The sequence below is a fragment of the Eumetopias jubatus genome, unplaced genomic scaffold (genome assembly GCF_037043125.1).
Source record: "Eumetopias jubatus isolate StellerSeaLion01/CBP00866 unplaced genomic scaffold, mEumJub1_p1.0 scaffold_1, whole genome shotgun sequence".
NCBI lineage: Eukaryota > Metazoa > Chordata > Mammalia > Carnivora > Otariidae > Eumetopias > Eumetopias jubatus.
The window spans coordinates 116,754,404-116,761,656 of NW_028274807.1; positions in this window are offsets into that span (position 1 = coordinate 116,754,404).

The window sequence follows — 7,253 nt, forward strand, 5'->3', positions numbered from 1 at the left end:
AGCCAGCTTGGATATTCTCCTCACCCCAACTGTGTCCTCACTTGCCATGCCAGCCACCCCACATACCACACACACACACACACACACACACACACACACACACACACACACACACACCTCAGATAGCTTGGACTCTGATACCTTACAGAAGGCCACTCATCTTCATGGATTTCTTCAGGTTCTGACTAACCATGTGAGGCCACCCTTGTATATAGAAGCCCTTCTTACCCTGTGAGACCTCTGACTGCCGGCCCACTCTGGGCCACCATGGCTCCCATTTCCAATGACATCAACACCTTTATCAGCCTCATCTGAATTATTAAGGGAGGAAAGGGAAACGGAGAGAAAAAAAAAATAAACTGCATTCTATCCTACATTGATCTTTCAGAAATATTACGAAAAACTTGAGAAAACTTTTTACAAGGATAAGTATTTGTTCATATAGCTCAATCAACAAGCATTTATTGAACACCTGTTGTGTGCTGAGCTGAGGTAATATGAAAGAAGTATGAAAAGGTTCTTGACATGTAGCTACTTGAAATTAGATTGGAAACTGAATAAGGAACAGAATAATAAAGGTTCATTATATTTTCTATAACAACAGAAATACAAAAAGGAAAATATATAACTAATAGTTATATTAGATTCTCAAATTGTCATAATACATAGTTTGCTTTGAGGTAAACTTTTCACACCTGATGTCTATGCCTTTTCTTCCAACAGCATTGAGGCTCACTTATCACTGAGCTTTTTATTAATGCTTCAGAATGGATGGTGGTAAGTTTCACTCTGCTAAATTACTGGAGCAGACACTTATTATTTTGGTAGTACTGTCATCAAAACTAAAGCATAATAAAGTCACAGTACAATGCAAAAAAAAAGAAATCATGACTTAAAAAAGTAAAAGAAGAAAATGAAGAAATATATTGCAGGGTAATTCTTAAAACATGCTTGCTGTAGGTTGGGCTGACTCAGAAATGTAATTTATATTTTAATCATTTCCATAAAGGTCTACATTTCATTTTGGAAGTATAAAGCCAAAAGCATAGCTCCCTGTTCTGGCTGTGAGTATGCAGGCTGTGATTGTGGACCCATGCAGTACTCTACAAGAGTACTAAAAAACAGAAATGGGTACCCGTGGGGAGAGGAAAAGGCAAGGAGCCAAAGGAAACAAAGGAAGAGAACAGTCTGCTGGGTGGCCCTGAAGGAGTAGAGGGGAAACGGAAGTAGCTGCTGCCAATTGCTACTGTCACCACAACTGTCGTCATTTTTGATGGTTCAAAGAGAACTGATTTCATTCGTGTCTTAGTCTACATGGATTTTTTTAAAGGGATTACAGTGGCTGAGAGTATAACGTCATAGCTGAAGGGCCAAATACTAAGGTCTACAGCAAGAAATGACAACTGCTATTTTTTTAAGGATTTTATTCATTTATTTGAGAGAGAGAGAGAGCGAGCACAAGCGAGAGGGGGTGAACGGCAGAGAGAGGGAGAAGCTGCAGGTGCCCCAATGACAACTGTTATTAAAATCATTAATTGTTGTCCTCAGATACTGCCTTTGTCAAGATAAGTGTGCAGAAATGATTATGGAAGCAATTATTCATGCTTTTCAATTTCACAAGTATGTTTGAGCTTCACTCTCATGCTTTCTACAGGAGTGACTGAGACTCAGTACTTTTTTTTTTTGAGAGTGGGGCAAGGGCAGAGGGAGAGGGAGAGAAAAACTCTTAAGCAGACTCCCCACTGAATGCAGAGCCCAAATGGGGGCTCAGTCTCACGACCCTGAGATCATGACCTGAGCCGAAATCAAGAGTCAGATGCTTAACCGACTGAGCCACCTAGGTGCCCTGAGACTCAGTACTTTTAAGTAATGTCACATATGATCAAGGCATGCCTTAATTAAGCTACAAAATATTTCCCTTGTAGTCAAAGAGAAAATAAAAGCTGATTCCTGAATGCTCTGGTTGTCCTTCCTTGTAACGGACAAAAACTCCCACATGGTCTTCACTTTCTGCAAATGTGGTTGGTCTTACATTCATTAAATGAGATCTTTGTAAATGCTGCCTACACTCCGCCCCTTTTTCTAAAACCCCTCCTGATAGTCAACCTCTAGGACCCTGCCCCTTTTGTCTAAATTATTCAATTAGGGAGATACTGACCCAGGCTGGATTAATGGGATCCTCCCTCCTGTGAGGTTACAGCTAGGACTCAGGGACTCTAATCACTTACCTGATGACACTGAATTTTTAAGAATATCTAAATGTAGAGACTGCGGAGACATGCCTCATGTTGGTATTTGTAGTTTTTGCATGAAGAAGCAGAGAAAAATGACCTAAAAGTGACTAGAAGGTGAAGCAGACAGGCATGGAGAAATAGGACCTCTGTCTCTCACGTTTCAGTTCTGGATCTACCGTCAGTCCTTCTAGTGGGGGAAATGCCACAGGTTCCTTGTGAACACCCCCCTCCTTCAACCTGCTTCATATCTAACCTGGCTAGAACTGGACTAAGTTGAGGAAACCTTGTGTCCCATGTATCTGTCAGTGGTTTGCAAGTCTTCCCTCTCACACGGCGACCTCTTGTTCTTACTGGTGGCAGTTTGTCCACGGAACGCTACTGAGATTTTTTATAGACCTGCCGGTGGCTACCAAATGATTCCTGAGCACCTGATCAGACTCATTGCTCAAGCCCTCCTTTCCACCCAAGTCTCATACCATCAGTCCTAGAACAGATGATCGAAGTAGCAGTGCCCAAGACTGGGACGTTCTATCATCAGTTCAGAGCATCTCTGCTCAAGGTACCTGCTAGAGCTCTCAATGTTTGTTTCCTACACAGGTCCTGAAAAGTCCAGCTGATTTTATTAATGCTATGGAATATGCTAGTTAATCATGTTAATCATCTGATTGATTATGCTAACTATCTAGTCCCTCAAAAATAAAAGCCTTGACAAACACTGGTTTAATTTTGTCAGAGAGGCTATGCACCATGTTCCCTGAGAATGAATGTACAAGAGATTGCCTTAATGGAGCTATGCTTTCCACCTTTCTTTTCCCCAGCCCGCTTCTACTATTTGGCTCTTATTGTTTCATTTTGCTTTTCATGCTTCTTTGTTGTTTTTTAGTTTAGTTTTTATTGTTTTATTATTGTTTGTTTTTGTTGTTCTGTTCAGTATAATTTTATCTGTACGTTTTTATGGCGAATGTCCTCAAATTACTCGAGTAAAATAATAAAAACATAGTAGTGAAGTCAACCATGAGAGGAGAATACTATTTCCAGGTTCATCCATTTCACTGATGAATCAGCCAGAGATGTGGAGGCACCATGAGATGAAGCATCATGCAGACAAGAAGCTACTGGACTCTCTCTTTCCTACAAGATTAATGATACCATGTGCTTCCATGTGCTTGGCCCTCTTTCAGGATCTTTTATCCATGTGAACAATTAGTGAGCATTTACTCTCTATACAGGAAACAGAAGCGAAGAGGAAAAATTCCTTGCACTTGAGGGATTCAGTCAGTGGAAAAGATACACACGAAGTCAGCTAACAAGAGTATAAGAAAGAAGGAAACGAGCTCTAGGAACATAGGCACATTTGCATGGTAAGATAGAGGACAAGTAGCTGTGTCCTGGAGGGGACAAACAAGGGAATGGTATTTAAATTTGGCAAAAAAAGGAAGAATACGTTGAGAAAAACCATAAAGACAACAAGACATCCCAGATGAAAAGGACAATCTGAGCAAAAAAGGGACAGATGCCTAAAGCTTCATCTTCTGTTTGAGAAAGAGTGAAAAGGCAATCAGGAAAATCTTGATTTAGAATTTGTTAGAAACGTGATCTATTTGGAAAGCTATGTTAGGGTGTCTAGACTGAAGATATATCAGATAACACACCCTTCACTCAGAAGGCTCAGCTTTTGTCATTTCAAGTGCTTCCGAAATAAAAAATAATCTAAAGAGAAGGAATAAAAGGAGGAACTCAAGCTGGGATTGGTGGGAATATGGGTGCAGAAAACATGGGGGAGGCCTAAGAACTGAAACCTACTGTTGCCGTTTTCGCTTTAGCTGGGATCCCAACATCAATTCAATCATGAGCTGAATAGCTTCATGTTCTACCAACTGAGCGAGCCAGCTGAAACCTGTTTTTTAAACATGTCTTGTATCCCTTATAAATCTGTGCTTGAGATCAAATGTCTCCAAGGTAACTGACCTCCTCCTCTGGTGTGCCAGATGAACAATGCATAGCTATACTGACATCACACTAGGATTCTTAATCTTTCTGGAGCCAAGTGCCATCTAAGAGTATCAACACCCATAAACGCACAGAACTATCATCTCCTTTGCTAGAGCAAGCATCCTGATTTTCACTAATATTTTGTGACAAATTTGTATATAATTAAAGGATGGACATTCAATGTTATAAAATCATTCCTTAGTTCTCTGTTTAAAACACTTCATTTCTTATAAATTAGACATTGTAACTTTTCCTATCACGTAGAAATGGCTCTTAATCCAACACAAAACAGATTAACTCAAAAATAATTTAAAGTTTTTGCCCTAAGAGCTACTTCTCTCTTCTTCCTGGAGGATATATATTTAGCACACTGTATCTCTTCTTGTCAGTGTATGTGTGACAATATGCTACAAGGAGACACATAACTAAAACTGTCAAAACTAAGCTACTGACAGCACATTTGTGTGACAGGGCAAATCTAGGCTGACGTACTGTGATAACCAAAGCAACCCAGTCAAAGGGCCACGGGGCAGCTATTCTAACCCCTGGAGGATGGTATTTTGCTAAAGCACAACGCAATTCTTCCATGTCGAGATGAACCCATAATTTTTAAAGGGAGATTATGGGATGGTCTTACATTGCAATTTTTCACATGTACTCATTTCGAGGATACCTTTAATGTTGTATAAGGTAAGAAGCTGTGGAACGGGAGAACAGAGAACTCCACCGTCAAACAGTTGGGAAGACTACGTAATCAATTCAGTGCAAAGGCATTTGCCCTTCAGTCATCTCACACTGTCCTCCGAGGTCTTCTCTCCCACTGCAGCCTCAGAAAGCAGACAGATCTGCAAGGAAAACCAGTGCATGCACAAGCAAGCTCAAGGAGTTTCAGTGTAGTTCTTATCATGTATTTTGTTTCTGGAAACTACAGTGAAACAACACACATGATCTTATCGACTGAAAATAGGTGAGATTTTGGCCCCCTCTTAGCACCTTCCCTTGTACAGCAGCCTCTGATCTCTCTTTAAAAAAAAATCTTCAACAGAAAACTTCAGAGAAATTGATTACTAAAGGGTTTGAAGGCAGATATAAAGAATTATCAGTTTTTACAGAGAATTTGCATGGTGACACATTTATGAGAAGAAACTCCTATCCAGCCAAGCAGAGATTGGAACAGGATGAAAACATAACATCATAACAAAGCCCTGTGAGGCCCACTGTTCTCTTGCCAGCTGGGCTGCTCCCTTCTCCTATTGAGGAAGCAAACATCTGGGTGGTAGTGGGGCTTCTGGACTCCTGTCTAGGGCCGGACTAAAACAGATCCGGGAAGACAGCGTTCTGCCCACTGTCAGGTGCGCTCTCAGCACCACCAGGCTGCATGGGAATCCCCCACCCATCATCCTGCACCTCGGAGACTCTCCAGACATAAATAAAAAACATTCCACCCACAATCTATTATTTACAGGCCTGCGGCTTCTCCAAGTTTATCAGGGGAGGCACCAGATGCTCCATTAACCCCCTTATCTCTGAGTTCTTCCATAGACGGTACCGGGGTTGACCAGCAAAGAGTATTAAGTATATAATCACTGTGGCAGTTACCTGACGGTCAGACGTCCAGCCACTCATCTATTAGAAACATCTCATCCCTGTATTAAACAATAAGAGGTCTCGAAATGACAAGGAAAGACGTATTCCCTTTCCATATGGGATAGGCAGCGGAGCTATTATAAACATTCATTTGACCAGAAACTATTGATTTAATACCGTACCTAAAATGAAAGTTAATGATTCAATAAATTAGATTATGCATATACTAAGCACGCCCATTCTACCCTAACACAGGAGCACACATTAGAAATGGCAGAGAGTTGATTGAAGCAGAACCAATTGACATAGGAAGAAATGATATTTGAGAACAAGAAGGGAAAGAGGAAAAACACCCAAGCTTGGTAAATAAGAATGTAGGGTCCAAAACCAGACTTTCTGGTTCACATCTGGCTTTACCCCTGGCTGCTTTATGAACTGAACCAGGTATTTAACTTCTCTGTGCCTCTGTTTACTGAGTTATAAAGTAGGAATAGTAGAAGTACACACTCATCGGGTTGTTTTGAATGAGTTTAAATGAGTTAATTCCTGTGAAGTGCGTAGAGTTGCATTTGGCCCAGAGTAAGTTCTTGGTAATTATCAGCTGTTAGTAAAGGGCCGTATCAGGGAAGCACAAGAGTTAAGAGAATTTGAGTAAGAGCAAAGGATCGTTCACATCACAATAAACCCAGAGGGGATCTCTTTGTTATAGTTTATGACAGACAATAGTTGGTATTTATAATACAGTTCCTGATTTATAATACAGTTTTTTAACTTCTGTTAAAAAAAAAGGTGTTCAAACTGCTATTAGAGTTTTATAGTCTACTTTTTTCACTTAATGTTTAATGAACATTTTCCTGTGAAATTAAGCATAAAATTCATCGTATGGTCATATCTTTTGCCAGTTTCCTACTATCAAGTTCTTTTCAATTCTTGATATTAATAGATGTAGTGAGAAGAAAAACATCAATATTGAAAACAAACAAAAATACATTACTCAGGGCTATTTCTATATACCAGGGAGATGGAGATGGTTCTTTATTTAGGAAAATATCTGGAAAAGTCTCTTTGGGCATGAAAAATAATCCATTCATGTTCTGAAAGAAGAAGAAATTTCAGAAATAAAGGTGAGCTGCCTTGCATTGGAAAGTGAAAAGAATTTTGTTTTTCCCTGGTTGCCTGGGGAGAGTAGGTGGGGCTTGGGAATGAAGAGGCTCCATAGGGAGAAGGCCTCTGGCTCTGTGGTTAGAACACATGAAGCGTGCTAGGGCTCTGTGGAGGACATACCAGCAAGAAATTTCCCAAGGTGTCGGATAATTTTCTAGTCATGGTAAAACGTGACATTGACCTTAAAGCTTTTTCTGGTACCATGCTATACTTCCCATTGGTCATCCCTACACCTGATTACCTCCAAACAGTACCTTCATATCACTGATAACATAG